Source organism: Choloepus didactylus, chromosome 12 (assembly GCF_015220235.1).
Source record: "Choloepus didactylus isolate mChoDid1 chromosome 12, mChoDid1.pri, whole genome shotgun sequence".
Classification (NCBI taxonomy): Eukaryota; Metazoa; Chordata; class Mammalia; order Pilosa; family Megalonychidae; genus Choloepus; species Choloepus didactylus.
The window spans coordinates 86,141,606-86,159,197 of record NC_051318.1 but is presented as its reverse complement, the minus strand read 5'-3'; the positions used below and the strand labels follow the sequence as shown (position 1 = coordinate 86,159,197).

The 17,592-nt window shown below is 37.6% G+C and overlaps 1 long non-coding RNA gene across 1 annotated transcript in view; it reads left to right on the top strand.

Moving 5' to 3' along the window:
- Nucleotides 1–928, top strand: part of LOC119506949 — a 233,622-nt gene extending 232,694 nt beyond the window's left edge. The window contains exon 11 of the long non-coding RNA XR_005211074.1: nucleotides 834–928. This is a non-coding gene — a long non-coding RNA (uncharacterized LOC119506949). The remainder of the gene's footprint in view (nucleotides 1–833) is intronic.
- The last annotated feature ends 16,664 nt before the right edge of the window (nucleotides 929–17,592 follow it).

The following is a 17,592-nucleotide window of genomic DNA, read 5'->3' as shown; positions in this document are numbered from 1 at the left end:
TTATGTTTATTCTCCAGCCTTATGACCACCACATGGTCTACTTGTTCCATTGGAAAGGTCAATCCAAAGTTTCAACAAAATCACTCATGATAGCTTTCTTTCTTGGTGTTTTTCAGACTGGATACTTCCCCCATTTTACATTGACCAACGTCATGGGAAGATTTTTTTTTTTAACTGATGATGATTAGGGGATTTCTGGAAGCTTGAAGTGGAAGCCCAATGTTCTGCAACTTCCTGGGTTCTCCAGTTTTTATTCATATCAGCCTAACCCTTGCATGAACCTGATTTAGGAAAATGCAAGTTAGGACTGTGTTAAAGGAGAAATGCTCGATGAATGCTTAGCAGGTTCAAACCGTGTTTCCCATGTGCAGGCTGTCTTCATTATTGGGGGCGATGTGGGAAAAAAAAATTGTTTTAACTGTGTGCTCTGTACTTCTATCCCATGGGGGAAAACATTGGGCTTTAAAGGATGCTTGAGTTCTTGGAAACAAATCATAATTTAGAAAGTAAAATAGACTATTGCATGTCTGAATGAAGTCATCAATAAACAAGGGTTCTTGTCATATGGAAAGTCTAAGTGTATGACTCAATTTCTAAGTCACTCCTGTGCTTTATAGAATGTTCTAAGGGAAAACACTCTTTGATTATTTTTAGGATTATGTTGCCACTCAAAGCATTCTTTTCAACCACTTGACCAGTTGTCTGGTATTTCTCTGAATGTCAAGGAGATCTGAGGATGAAGAATAAGTATTTTTTCAAAAGAATACGTTTATCTAATTAAAAGAAAGAGAGCTTTTGGCAACTGTATTTACTTCTGAAATTTACATTTAAAGGGTGTGCTGTGTAATCAGGATTCTAACAAGGAGTCAACATCATTCCTCCAGATGAAAAAAAACCGACTTTTTAAAATGTGTTTGCTGAAGTCTTGAAAGAAGATGAAAAGGTAGCCAATAAATTCAGTGTCTTACTGAGAGACTCAGCAAATACCGAATATCACTATCCTAACAAATCTTAATGAAAAGCTAAATCTACCTGAGAACGGAGGGAATTGATTGGGAATAAATTTACTTCATAAAGACTAAAATCAAGTGGTCATAGAGTATGGGTTTGTCAAGTTTGGAAAAGCTTTCTCATTAAAAAGGAGAGAATTCTGTTGCATTTTATCTTCCCTGTGGCACGAGTGTCCTAAAAGATTCTGTTACCGGCAGTATGACCTGATGTTGGCAACTAGAGAAAAGGTAGAAGTAATTGACACTTGATGGTAAACACATCTCACCTTTTCCACAAAAACTGGGGGCATAAGTGAAAATGGTCCCAGGAATTTCCCCTTAATACATTGCCCCAAATAATTAATTACAGTATCTGGGTTAAGGATGTCTTTGGGAAGAAAAATTGCATCCTTTCAGACCTGTGTAGTCTCAGAAGTATATTAGTTCTTCAAATGGCATGTGGAAAGCTTTGCATGACTCCGTTTTAGAAAAATGTGTGCACTGGCCTACAAAGCATTTCTAAACAAATAATGTAGCATCTTCTCTCGGTTAAAGAGTAAATTGGGGATCTGAAATTTGATATTAACTTTGTTTTCTGTATTGGTATTAGTTATTTATCAATGATTCCATTTCTGTCATCAGAAGTTCATAGGGTTGCATATATTTTGATTCAAAAGATCATTAAACCAAATGTTCTGTACTTAAGTTTTGTCGGTATCGTTATTACCTTTGATACAGAAAATCTCCCTTTTTTTATGAATACACATTTTTTTTTTTTAAAGAAGTACCTGGGTTTTAGGATACTTTCTGACTTTTCTTATGTACAAAACTTTGTAATTACATAATCTGAGGGCCAGATGAAAATTTAAACAGACAAAAAAATAAAAGAAAAACCAGGTTAAGATGACTAATAATTTAGCATGCATAGGATATGGAATCTCCAGGATATGGATTAACAAATTGTATCCCCATTTCCCACCCAGTTTATCAACATACTGAGAAAGAAGAAGTAAATGAGGATAAAACATCACATTCAAGGTAAGGTTTGAGGGCAAGGCTCGGAGACTGTTGGCAATGTGGGTTTTTTAATTCCAAACCCGAGTCAGACAGATGCTCTCCAGCATTCCTAGGTATCTGGACTAAAAGCACAGACATGGAGACAGGGTTGCCCCAAAAAGAAAGAAAATACACTGAACTGAGTATGCCTGATTAGTTCTTCTTTGCAAATTTACCAATCAAGAAAGGAGGAAAGTGGTAGAGTGAGTCCAGGGACAGGATGTGCTTATAAAAAAAAAAATCCCAAACCCAGGGTGGATTCTTTTTTTTTTTTCCTTATGAAGTAACACATTCCTCTGAGATGGCTAATGTTCTTAGGCTAAAATGTTCTGGAGTCTTTATCTATATCCAAGTGAGGTTTTCCCCAAGAATTTACATAAAGAAATGAAGATGTTGAATTATGAAATCAATAAATGGCACATCAGGGTAGAAAAATCCAACATTGCCATAAGGAGACTTAATTATAATGTGAATTGAATAATTTCTATATAACTAGAGCATGTGCGCATTAGGAGGGGACTCAGCTGAGAAAGGAAAGAAGGAAGAGGCGGGGCAAGATGGCAGACTGGTGAGCTGTATGTTTTAGTTACTCCTCCAGGAAAGTAGGTAAAAAGCCAGGAACTGCGTGGACTGGACACCACAGAGCAATCTGTCTTTGGGCATACTTCATACAACACTCATGAAAACGTGGAACTGCTGAGATCAGCGAAATCTGTAAGTTTTTGCGGCCAGGGGACCCGCGCCCCTCCCTGCCAGGCTCAGTCCCGGGGGAGGAGGGGCTGTCAGCTCCAGGAAGGAGAAGGGAGAATTGCAGTGGCTGCTCTTATGGGAAACTCATTCTACTGATTCAAACTCCAACCATAGATAGACTGAGACCAGACACCAGAGACTCTGAGAGCAGCCAGCCCAGCAGAGAGGAGACAGGCATAGAAAAAAAAAAACACGAAAAACTCCAAAATAAAAGCAGAGGATTTTTGGAGTTCTGGTGAACACAGAAAGGGGAAGGGCGGAGATCAGGCCTTGAGGCGCATATGCAAATCCCGAAGCAAGGCTGATCTCTCTGCCCTGTCCACCTTTCCTTAATGGCCCTGGTTGCTTTGTCTATTAGCATTTCAATAACCCATTAGATCTCTGAGGAGGGCCGGTTTTTTTGTTTTTTTTTTTTTTTTTTTTTTTAAATCCTTTTTGCTTTTTCTAAAACAATTACTCTAAGAAGCTCAATACAGAAAGCTTCAAAGAATTGAAATTTGGGCACGTCAAGTCAAGAGCAGAACTAAGAGAGCTCTGAGACAAAAGGCAATAATCCAGTGGCTGAGAAAATTCACTAAACAACACAACTTCCCAAGAAAAGGGGGGTGTCCGCTCACAGCCACCATCCTGGTGGACAGGAAACACTCCTGCCCATCGCCAGCCCCATAGCCCAGAGCTGCCCCAGACAACCCAGTGTGACGGAAGTGCTTCAAATAACAGGCACACACCGCAAAACTGGGCGTGGACATTAGCCTTCCCTGCAACCTCAGCTGAATGTCCCAGAGCTGGGAAGGGGGAGCAGTGTGAATTAACAGAGCCCCATTCAGCCATCATTTGAGCAGACTGGGAGCCTCCCAACACAGCCCAGCAGCCCAGAACTGCCCTGGGGGGACGGCACTCACCTGTGACATAGCACAGTCATCCCTCAACAGAGGACCCGGGGTGCACAGCCTGGAAGAGGGGCCCACTTGCAAGTCTCAGGAGCCATACGCCAATACCAAAGACTTGTGGGTCAGTGGCAGAGACAAACTGTGGCAGGACTGAACTGAAGGATTAGACTATTGCAGTAGCTTTAAAACTCTAGGATCATCAGGGAGATTTGACTGTTAGGGCCACCCCCCCTCCCCGACTGCCCAGAAACACGCCCCACATACAGGGCAGGCAACACCAACTACACACGCAAGCTTGGTACACCAATTGGGCCCCACAAGACTCACTCCCCCACTCACCAAAAAGGCTAAGCAGGGGAGATCTGGCTTGTGGAGAACAGGTGGCTCGTGGACGCCACCTGCTGGTTAGTTAGAGAAAGTGTACTCCACGAAGCTGTAGATCTGATAAATTAGAGATAAGGACTTCAACTGGTCTACAAACCCTAAAAGAACCCTATCAAGTTCAGCAAATGCCACGAGGCCAAAAACAACAGAAAATTATAAAGCATATGAAAAAACCAGACGATATGGATAACCCAAGCCCAAGCACCGAAATCAAAAGACCAGAAGAGACACACCTAGAGCAGCTACTCAAAGAACTAAAGATGAACAATGAGACCATAGTACGGGATATGAAGGAAATCAAGAAGACCCTAGAAGAGCATAAAGAAGACATTGCAAGACTAAATAAAAAAATGGATGATCTTATGGAAATTAAAGAAACTGTTGACCAAATTAAAAAGATTCTGGACACTCATAGTACAAGACTAGAGGAAGTTGAACAACGAATCAGTGACCTGGAAGATGACAGAATGGAAAATGAAAGCATAAAAGAAAGAATGGGGAAAAAAATTGAAAAACTCGAAATGGACCTCAGGGATATGATAGATAATATGAAACGTCCGAATATAAGACTCATTGGTGTCCCAGAAGGGGAAGAAAAGGGTAAAGGTCTAGGAAGAGTATTCAAAGAAATTGTTGGGGAAAACTTCCCAAATCTTCTAAACAACATAAATACACAAATCATAAATGCTCAGCGAACTCCAAATAGAATAAATCCAAAAAAACCCACTCCGAGACATATACTGATCACACTGTCAAACATAGAAGAGAAGGAGCAAGTTCTGAAAGCAGCAAGAGAAAAGCAATTCACCACATACAAAGGAAACAGCATAAGACTAAGTAGTGACTACTCAGCAGCCACCATGGAGGCGAGAAGGCAGTGGCACGATATATTTAAAATTCTGAGTGAGAGGAATTTCCAGCCAAGAATACTTTATCCAGCAAAGCTCTCCTTCAAATTTGAGGGAGAGCTTAAATTTTTCACAGACAAAGAAATGCTGAGAGAATTTGCTAACAAGAGACCTGCCCTACTGGAGATACTAAAGGGAGCCCTACAGACAGAGAAACAAAGACAGGACAGAGAGACTTGGAGAAAGGTTCAGTACTAAAGAGATTCGGTATGGGTACAATAAAGGATATTAATAGAGAGAGGGAAAAATATGGCAAACATAATCCAAAGGATAAGATGGCCGATTCAAGAAATGCCTTCACGGTTTTAACGTTGAATGTAAATGGATTAAACTCCCCAATTAAAAGATATAGATTCGCAGAATGGATCAAAAAAAATGAACCATCAATATGTTGCATACAAGAGACTCATCTTAGACACAGGGACACAAAGAAACTGAAAGTGAAAGGATGGAAAAAAATATTTCATGCAAGCTACAGCCAAAAGAAAGCAGGTGTAGCAATATTAATCTCAGATAAAATAGACTTCAAATGCAGGGATGTTTTGAGAGACAAAGAAGGCCACTACATACTAATAAAAGGGGCAATTCAGCAAGAAGAAATAACAATCGTAAATGTCTATGCACCCAATCAAGGTGCCACAAAATACATGAGAGAAACACTGGCAAAACTAAAGGAAGCAATTGATGTTTCCACAATAATTGTGGGAGACTTCAACACATCACTCTCTCCTATAGATAGATCAACCAGACAGAAGACCAATAAGGAAATTGAAAACCTAAACAATCTGATAAATGAATTAGATTTAACAGACATCTACAGGACATTACATCCCAAATCACCAGGATACACATACTTTTCTAGTGCTCACGGAACTTTCTCCAGAATAGATCATATGCTGGGACATAAAACAAGCCTCAATAAATTTAAAAAGATTGAAATTATTCAAAGCACATTCTCTGACCACAATGGAATACAATTAGAAGTCAATAACCATCAGAGACTTAGAAAATTCACAAATACCTGGAGGTTAAACAACACACTCCTAAACAATCAGTGGGTTAAAGAAGAAATAGCAAGAGAAATTGCTAAATATATAGAGACGAATGAAAATGAGAACACAACATACCAAAACCTATGGGATGCAGCAAAAGCAGTGCTAAGGGGGAAATTTATAGCACTAAACGCATATATTAAAAAGGAAGAAAGAGCCAAAATCAAAGAACTAATAGATCAACTGAAGAAGCTAGAAAATGAACAGCAAACCAATCCTAAACCAAGTACAAGAAAAGAAATAACAAGGATTAAAGCAGAAATAAATGACATAGAGAACAAAAAAACAATAGAAAGGATAAATATCACCAAAAGTTGGTTCTTTGAGAAGATCAACAAGATTGACAAGCCCCTAGCTAGACTGACAAAATCAAAAAGAGAGAAGACCCATATAAACAAAATAATGAATGAAAAAGGTGACATAACTGCAGATCCTGAAGAAATTAAAAAAATTATAAGAGGATATTATGAACAACTGTATGGCAACAAACTGGATAATGTAGAAGAAATGGACAATTTCCTGGAAACATATGAACAACCTAGACTGACCAGAGAAGAAATAGAAGACCTCAACCAACCCATCACAAGCAAAGAGATCCAATCAGTCATCAAAAAGCTTCCCACAAATAAATGCCCAGGGCCAGATGGCTTCACAGGGGAATTCTACCAAACTTTCCAGAAAGAACTGACACCAATCTTACTCAAACTCTTTCAAAACATTGAAAAAAATGGAACACTACCTAACTCATTTTATGAAGCTAACATCAATCTAATACCAAAACCAGGCAAAGATGCTACAAAAAAGGAAAACTACCGGCCAATCTCCCTAATGAATATAGATGCAAAAATCCTCAACAAAATACTTGCAAATCGAATCCAAAGACACATTAAAAAAATCATACACCATGACCAAGTGGGGTTCATTCCAGGCATGCAAGGATGGTTCAACATAAGAAAATCAATCAATGTATTACAACACATTAACAAGTCAAAAGGGAAAAATCAATTGATCATCTCAATAGATGCTGAAAAAGCATTTGACAAAATCCAACATCCCTTTTGATAAAAACACTTCAAAAGGTAGGAATTGAAGGAAACTTCCTCAACATGATAAAGAGCATATATGAAAAACCCACAGCCAGCATAGTACTCAATGGTGAGAGACTGAAAGCCTTCCCTCTAAGATCAGGAACAAGACAAGGATGCCCGCTGTCACCACTGTTATTCAACATTGTGCTGGAAGTGCTAGCCAGGGCAATCCGGCAAGACAAAGAAATAAAAGGCATCCAAATTGGAAAAGAAGAAGTAAAACTGTCATTGTTTGCAGATGATATGATCTTATATCTAGAAAACCCTGAGAAATCAACGATACACCTACTAGAGCTAATAAACAAATTTAGCAAAGTAGCGGGATACAAGATTAATGCACATAAGTCAGTAATGTTTCTATATGCTAGAAATGAACAAACTGAAGAGACACTCAAGAAAAAGATACCATTTTCAATAGCAACTAAAAAAATCAAGTACCTAGGAATAAACTTAACCAAAGATGTAAAAGACCTATACAAAGAAAACTACATAACTCTACTAAAAGAAATAGAAGGGGACCTTAAAAGATGGAAAAATATTCCATGTTCATGGATAGGAAGGCTAAATGTCATTAAGATGTCAATTCTACCCAAACTCATCTACAGATTCAATGCAATCCCAATCAAAATTCCAACAACCTACTTTGCAGACTTGGAAAAGCTAGTTATCAAATTTATTTGGAAAGGGAAGATGCCTCGAATTGCTAAAGACACTCTAAAAAAGAAAAACGAAGTGGGAGGACTTACACTCCCTGACTTTGAAGCTTATTATAAAGCCACAGTTGCCAAAACAGCATGGTACTGGCACAAAGATAGACATATAGATCAATGGAATCGAATTGAGAATTCAGAGATAGACCCTCAGATCTATGGCCGACTGATCTTTGATAAGGCCCCTAAAGTCACCGAACTGAGCCATAATGGTCTTTTCAACAAATGGGGCTGGGAGAGTTGGATATCCATATCCAAAAGAATGAAAGAGGACCCCTACCTCACCCCCTACACAAAAATTAACTCAAAATGGACCAAAGATCTCAATATAAAAGAAAGTACCATAAAACTCCTAGAAGATAATGTAGGAAAACATCTTCAAGACCTTGTATTAGGAGGCCACTTCCTAGACTTTACACCCAAAGCACAAGCAACAAAAGAGAAAATAGATAAACGGGAACTCCTCAAGCTTAGAAGTTTCTGCACCTCAAAGGAATTTCTCAAAAAGGTAAAGAGGCAGCCAACTCAATGGGAAAAAATTTTTGGAAACCATGTATCTGACAAAAGACTGATATCTTGCGTATATAAAGAAATCCTACAACTCAATGACAATAGTACAGACAGCCCAATTATAAAATGGGCAAAAGATATGAAAAGACAGTTCTCTGAAGAGGAAATACAAATGGCCAAGAAACACATGAAAAAATGTTCAGCTTCACTAGCTATTAGAGAGATGCAAATTAAGACCACAATGAGATACCATCTAACACCGGTTAGAATGGCTGCCATTAAACAAACAGGAAACTACAAATGCTGGAGGGGATGTGGAGAAATTGGAACTCTTATTCATTGTTGGTGGGACTGTATAATGGTTCAGCCACTCTGGAAGTCAGTCTGGCAGTTCCTTAGAAAACTAGATATAGAGCTACCATTCGATCCAGCGATTGCACTTCTCGGTATATACCCGGAAGATCGGAAAGCAGTGACACGAACAGATATCTGCACGCCAATGTTCATAGCAGCATTATTCACAATTGCCAAGAGATGGAAACAACCCAAATGTCCTTCAACAGATGAGTGGATAAATAAAATGTGGTATATACACACGATGGAATACTACACGGCAGTAAGAAGGAACGATCTGGTGAAACATATGACAACATGGATGAACCTTGAAGACATAATGCTGAGCGAAATAAGCCAGGCACAAAAAGAGAAATATTATATGCTACCACTAATGTGAACTTTGAAAAATGTAAAACAAATGGTTTATAATGTAGAATGTAGGGGAACTAGCAGTAGAGAGCAATTAAGGAAGGGGGAACAATAATCCAAGAAGAACAGATAAGCTATTTAACGTTCTGGGGATGCCCAGAAATGACTATGGTCTGTTAATTTCTGATGGATGTAGTAGGAACAAGTTCACTGAAATGTTGCTATATTATGTAACTTTCTTGGGGTAAAGTAGGAACATGTTGGAAGTTAAGCAGTTATCTTAGGTTAGTTGTCTTTTTCTTACTCCCTTGCTATGGTCTCTTTGAAATGTTTTTTTATTGTATGTTTGTTTTCTTTTTAACTTTTTTTTTCATACAGTTGACTTGAAAAAAGAAGGGAAAGTTAAAAAAAAAAAAAAAGAAAAAAGAAAAAAGACAAACAAGGGAAAAAAAAAAAAAGATGTAGTGCCCCCTTGAGGAGCCTGTGGAGAATGCAGGGGTATTCGCCTACCCCACCTCCATGGTTGCTAACATGACCACAGACATAGGGGACTGGTGGTTTGATGGGTTGAGCCCTCTACCATAAGTTTTACCCTTGGGAAGACGGCTGCTGCAAAGGAGAGGCTAGGCCTCCCTGTATTTGTGCCTAAGAGTCTCCTCCTGAATGCCTCTTTGTTGCTCAGATGTGGCCCTCTCTCTCTGGCTAAGCCAACTTGAAAGGTGAAATCACTGCCCTCCCCCCTACGTGGGATCAGACACCCAGGGAAGTGAATCTCCCTGGCAACGTGGAATATGACTCCCGGGGAGGAATGTAGACCCGGCATCGTGGGATGGAGAACATCTTCTTGACCAAAAGGGGGATGTGAAAGGAAATGAAATAAGCTTCAGTGGCAGAGAGATTCCAAAACGAGCCGAGAGATCACTCTGGTGGGCACTCTTACGCACACTTTAGACAACCTTTTTTAGGTTCTAAAGAATTGGGGTAGCTGGTGGTGGATACCTGAAACTATTAAACTACAACCCAGAACCCATGAATCTCGAAGACAGTTGTATAAAAATGTAGTTTATGAGGGGTGACAGTGGGATTGGGAATGCCATAAGGACCAAACTCCACTTTGTCTAGTTTATGGATGGATGTGTAGAAAAGTAGGAGAAGCAAACAAACAGACAAAGGTACCTAGTGTTCTTTTTTACTTCAATTGCTCTTTTTCACTCTAATTATTATTCTTGTTATTTTTGTGTGTGTGCTAATGAAGGTGTCAGGGATTGATTTAGGTGATGAATGTACAACTATGTAATGGTACTGTAAACAATCGAAAGTACAATTTGTTTTGTATGACTGCGTGGTATATGAATATATCTCAATAAAATGATGATTAAAAAAAAATAAATAAAAATAAAAATAATAATGGAAAAAAAAAAAAAAAAAAAAAAAAAAAAAAAAAAAAAAAAGAAAGGAAAGAAGGAGAGGAGGAGTAAAAGAGAGGGAGAGAAAGAGAGAGAGAGAAGAGACAGAGCAATGGAGAGCGAGATCCCTGGTTGAGCCCACTAAAGCACTGTCCAAGTGAAAGGAAGCCCTGGCCAGTAAAGTAGAGGAACTCAGGCTCCACTGGAGAGATCTTTCTCTAGACCTGTTAGCCATGTGATTCCTTGAACTTCCATCGATCTGATCCCTTGCTCGTTGAGCCCACTTTAACTGCAATGCTGTCTCTGATATAGGACTGCTGAGGGTGAACATGTCCTGTTCACTAAGTTTCAAGTTTTTCAAGTCTCTGTGAAAATAATTTCTCACTATGGAATCTAATTAATCATATTTTATCATCCCTATTTGTGATGTCAATCAGAATATGGTGCTCGTGTTACTTATATCTTCATCTATTTGATAGTTCTATTTTTCTTTCAAAATTAGTAAATTATCATTCCAGTTTTATACATCAGTTCTTGTTATCCTGGTTGAGGTGTATCTACCCTTCAGCAGATCCACACTTGAATGTGGCTCCCCAAAAATTCCCGTGCATGCAAGGCTGAGGGAGAACATGGTAACAAAACAGGTCATTCAATTTGAGCAGAGACTAGACTATGGAAAAATGAGGTGTAAAAGATCAAATTATGCAATGATTGCAATATAGCTGCATAATTACATGGGCACAATTCCATAAAATTTACTAAATTTCTAAAACATTCACCAAATGTTGTTGCTACAACAAATTAGAGGAACATAAGGAAGCATGATCTGGTCATGCAAATTAGAGGAACATAAGGACATCAATTAAAAATCCAAAGGCCTAGAGATCATTCCCAGGTGTCTTAGAATTATTGGAGGGAGGGTGCTAAATAGACAGGCTTATCTCTATATTAATGAAACTTTCATACACAACTGTGGTTGCTAGTGAGTTCTATTTTAAAAAGTCCATATTTATTTGAAAAATGCTTTCATTTTTTTATTTTGAAGCTCATTTATTAGTAGAAAAATAAACATGGCAACAAGAAAACATTATGATTGAGAGAGTATATGCTTTTATAGATCATGAAGAAGATATAATAAAGAAGAAAATACAAATTGAGGTGAATAAAAAAAAAATAGAAACATGTAGTTGTGATAACTATTTACTCCATACATGTAAAGTGGATACTAATGATATCAGTGAATGAAACTGTCAGACTTTTATTGAACCCTTACTTATGGCAGGTTTTACATTAAATATGTTACTTAATCTTCAGAATCTCATGAGTTAAGTTTTATTATTATCCCCATTTTACAGACAAAGGAATTGCTCAGAAGGGATTGCATTTTGACCAAAGTTACATCACTGAAACATGGAGCTATTATTTGAACCCAGGTTTCTAACTCAAGAGCTCGAGATATTAACATTACATTTTATATCCAAAATAATAACAAATTATATAGATAAATATACCAGTGTTGTGTTTTATGGGGCAAAGTATCAAAATCATTTTCATAAAAGAACCGTAACTTAGAAGACAGACTGATAACTGGATTTTGAGCAATACTTTGAAAGATGGAAGCTATGCAGTTCAGTAGATAAAAGGAAAATAGTTTTTTTCTTTGTTTTGTAAAGTGTGGGCAATTTATCAGAGCCTTTTCAAGGAACAGCAAAATTTAGGGAATAAATTGCACCAGATAATTTTCAGTCTTTTATCTGTCCTTGAAAACTAGAGAAGGTCACAAGACAATATTGAGGTAGAAACAACAACAAAAAAATTTAGTGTTTTCTTACAATGCTATAGTGCTTAATAATTTTAAGTGTATTTTCATATGTTTTCTGAGCAGATCCTGCTGAAGTACTTAGTTTATTCCCTTTAAATTATGAAAATACAGATGCTCAGGGTGATTAAATGACTTGCCCAAGTTCATCCACCCAGTAAGAGACATACTTAGGGGTATTGCTCACAGATTAATTGTCATAAAAGTGCTGAATTACCAAGCCAGTACTTCCTATGAGCCCACAGTTCAGTGCAGGAAGCAAGGCTGGATTTACATATGAAATCAACAAGGCAAAACAATCCAATATGACATTATAATGTAGAAAAATTGGATAATCAAGGGACTTGGAGGAAAGCTGATTGCCTCCTAGTGACCTGGACATGGATATTGGATCCAACTTACAGTTACCACTCATTTTGTTTCCCTGTATTTTCTGAAGACAAGGTGATTTTTCAGGATTATTTTTACTCATGGACTCATGGGGTGAGTGACACATCTACCTTTCTGGAAACACCTTTAAAATACGGTTTTCTAGCATAATATAGTGGTAAGCATTAAAGAGCACTGGTTCCTTGAACCCCACCTCCACCACCAAATGTGCTTAGACAAGTTGCATCACCTCTCTAAGCCTCAGTATCCTCATTAGTAACACAAGTATAAAAATACAACCATAAGTTCTTGTCAACCAGGGTGGCAGTGTAAGACACTCCTTGGTGCTGTTCCCCCAAGGAATTTGAATAACAGGCAAAAATTGGCAAAACCATCTGCCTCAAAATTCCGGAAAAAAAGTCAAAGGGTTGCAGTAACTGGATGAATGGTGAATCAAGAAAACACAGCTCTAAAAATGGTAAGAGAAGCTCATTGTACTCTTGCTGACCTCCCCCTACCCACTTCCTGTGTGTTGTGGAGCCAACCATGCACTACCATTGTGGGCCACTGGTCTGGTTCTGGAGGGAGCAGAGTAACCATTATCACATACTGGGGTGGCTGTATGTTGGTGCCATTCTACCTTGTGGCAGTCTGAAAGACTGAAGCAGAAAACTTTTCTCTGGCTCACCCTCCCAGAACTTGCCCTGTAGGCAGAAAGAGTTTGCACACAACTAATGCAGGATAAGAAATAATTAAGTCAACGCTGCCTGGGATGAAAGATAATCTGCTTTAAGTCATACAGTAAAGCACCCAGAAGGGGAGAAAATTATTTCAAAAGGAGTAGAGGGAAACCCTAAAGAATACCCTGGGAGGTATCTAAGACTCTAAAAAGTTTTACTTTTTAAATTTATTTTTTCAGAAACTTAAAATTTCTAATTGTTCCTATGCCAGATAAGCCCTGGAACCCAGAGATACTAGTCTCTCCAAGAACCTCAACCAGTTTCATTCCTCTACCCCATACTGCTGACACCCCTTTTCAGCATGAAGAAGTTAGAATGGTCATTGCCCAGATATTCCTGACGATTGAGAGAATGATCAGATGGGAAGGAGGAGGTATAACTGAGAAGTTGGGATTTAAGAAATGATCATGACTACTGAATCATTATGTAGATATTTCTTTTTGGTTTCTGGTGTATTAAAATAGTCAGAAGGAAATACCTGAAATTGTTGAACTGTAATCCAGTAGCCTTGATCTTTGATAATGATTGTATAACTATATAGTTTTTATCTTTTGATCATGTGATTGTAAAAACTTTGTGATGGATACCCCCTTTATCTAGTGTGTGGTTAGATGAGTAATAAAATAAAGACATGCATGGGGGAAAAAGGAGTAGAAGTGCATTCAAATTCCTGTTAATGGGGAAATTTCTAAAGCCACAGAGACAAGCCCAGGAAAGAAAAGATGGAGAGGACCTTGCACTTCACATTTTTCTTGGGCTGATCTTGTTGAAAGGTGGGCTAAATTCTGATGGAGAACACAAGATTATGCAGAGGCAATTTGCATAGAGTGTGAAAGGTGTTTTTTGCATTGGTTTGATTCTTTCTGTTAACTCCTGGTGCTCAAGGACATTTCTGTCATATCACTAGCTGGATACAAACATAAGGAACAGACAGTGCAGGAACTAATCCCAGAGTCGACATATTAAAGTATTAAAATGCGCAGTGTGCAACAAAAGATTACAAATCAAAAAAAACAGGGAAGAACAATTTAAAAATTCAGAAACCATCAGTGAGAAAGATCAGACTTTGGACATACTGGACAAAGACTTTAAAAAAAAAAAAAGATCTTCAGTATGTTCAAGGACATAAAGGAAAACATGGGTCTAATATATGTGGGTCATTCTCCAGGAAATACCATTTATTGGGCAACAAAACAAGTTTCAATTAATTTAAAACTATGGAAATCATAGAGTGTATCTTCTCTGACCACAATGGAATGAAGTTAGAAATCAATAACATAGGGACAGCAAGAAAACTAACAAACATGGAAATTAAATGACACACTCTAAAGCAACCTATGAGTCAAAGCAGAATCACAAGGCAAATTAGGAAATAATGAGACAAATGGAAATGAAAACAAAACATGCCACATCTCATGCGATGCTACAAAAGCAGTTCTGAGATGATAATTTGTGGCTCAAAATGCTTGTATAAAAAAAGAAGATCTCAAATCAGAGACTTAACTCAATAACTAGAGAATCCAGAAAAACAAGAGCAAAGAAAATTCAAGTTGAAGAAGGAAGGTGATAACAAAGTTTGGAGTGGAGATAAATGAAATAGAGAATAAAAAATAATAGATTCAACAACAACAACAAAAAACTTGGTTCCTTGTAAAGATCAATAAAATCAATAAATCTTTAGCTAGACTGACAGAGAAAAAAGACAGAGCAGGCAAATAACTAAAATAAAAAGTGAAGGGGGAGCATTACTACTGACACCAAAGAAATAAGGATTATAAGAAGATACTATGAACAACTATATGTCAAAATATTAGATAACCTAGATGAAATGAACAAACTCCTAGAAAATAAAAACCACCTAGACTGACTCAAGAAGTAGAAGATCCAGAATATGTAAAAAAATCCTACAACTCAACAACAAAAAGACAAACAACCCAATTTAAAAATGGACAAAGACTTGAATGGTCATTACTCCAAAGAAGATATATAAATAGCCAATAAGCACATGAAAAGATGCTCAACATCATTAGCCATTAGGGAAACACAAATCAAAGCCACAATGAGATACCATTTCACACTCATTAAAATGCTATTATTAAAAAAAAAAACAAAACCAAAAATTACAAGTGTTGGTGAGGATGTGGAGAAATAGGAACATTCGTTCATTGTTTTTAGGAATATAAAATGATGCGGCCACTGTGGAAAACAATTTGGTAGTTCCTCAGAAACTTAAGTATAGAATTACCTTATGACTTGGCAACCCTACTTCTAGGTATATACACAAAAGAATTGAAATCAGGGGTCTGAACAGATATTTTCACACCAATGTTCATAGCAACATTATTCACAATTGCCAAACAATGGAAGCAACCCAAGTGCCCATCAAAAAATGAATGGATAAACAAGATGAATTATGTACCTACAATAGAATGTCATTCAGCCATGAAAAGAAATGTTCTTATACACACAACAACATGGATGAACATGATATCATGTTGTGTGAAATAAGTCAGACACCCAAGGACAAATATATGATCTCACTGATACGTAATAATCAGAATAAACAAATTAATAGAGTAAGAAACTAAAATGAAGTTACCAGGGCCTGGGGTAGGGGTAGAGAATGGGGTGTTCGTGTTTATTTGGTACAAAGTTTCTGCTTATGTGATGGAAAGCTTTAGTAATGGATAGTGGTGATGGTAGCACAACATTGTGAGTGCAATTCACATCACTGAATTATACATCTGAATGTGGTTAAAAAGGGAAATTTTAGGCTGCATATAAGTTACCAGAATAAAAATTATAAAAAATCAGACAGTCTCTACAACAAAAACAGTGAACCCTCATATAAACTATGGACTATAGTTAATATCATAGTAATATTATTTCATCAATTGCAACAATGATACCACATTATTGGAAAGTGTTACTAAAAGTAAAACTGCATTGCTAAAAACATTCTAAAAAAGAAAAATGGAGCAGGAGGACTTACACTTCCTGACTTTGAAGTGTACTATAAAGCCACAGTAGTCGAAACAGCATGGTACTGGCACAAAGATAGACATATTGATCAATGGAATCAAGTTGAGAATTTGGAGATAGACCCCCAGATCTACAGTTGACCCATCTTTGATAAGGCCCCCAAAATGACTGAAATGGGACATAACAGTCCCTTCAACAAATGGGGCTGGGAGAGCTGGCTATCCATATCCAAAAGAATGAAAGAGGACCCCTACCTAACAGCCTACACAAAAATTAACTCAAAGTGGATTAAAGACCTCAATATAAGAGACAGCACCATAAAACTCCTAAAAGATAATGAAGGGAATCGTCTTCAAGAACTTGTATTAGGAAGTTGCTTCTTAGACCTTACACCCAAAGCACAAGCAATGAAAGAAAAATAGGTAAATGGGAACTCCTCAAAATTAAAAGCTTCTGTACCTCAAAGGAATTTGTCAAAGACGTGAAAAGGCAGCCAGATCAATGGTAAAAAATATTTGGAAACCATGTATCTGACAAAAGACTGATATCTTGCATATGTAAAGAAATCCTACAACTCAACAACAATAGTACAAACAGCCCAACTATAAAATGGGCAAAATATATGAAAAGACATTTCACTGAAAAGGAAATACAAATGGCTAAGAAACACATAAAAAGGTTCATCTTCACTAGCTATTAGGGAGATGTAAATTAAGACCACAATGAGATACCATCTCACACCAATTAGAATGGCTGCCACTAAACAAACAGGAAACTACATATGCTGGAGAAGCTGTGGAGAAATTAGAACTCTTATTCATTGCTCTGTAATGGTACAGCCACTCTAGAGGACAGTCTGAGGATTCCTTAGGAAACTAGACATTGAGTTACCCTTTGAGCCAGCAATTTCACTTTTCAATATATACCCGGAAGATCTGAAAGCAGTGAAATGAACAGATATTTGCACACCAATGTCCATAGTGGCATTATTCACAATTGCCAAGATATGAAAACAATCCAAACATCCTTCAACAGATGAGTGGGTAAACACAATGTGGTATATACACACAGAACGGAATACTGCGTGGCTGTGAGAAGGAACAAGGTCGTGAATCATATGACAACATGGATGAACCCTGAAGACATAATGCTGTGTGAAAGAAGCCAGGCACAAAAAGAGAGCTATTGTATGTTACCACTAATGTGAACTGTGTGAAAAATGTAAAATATATGT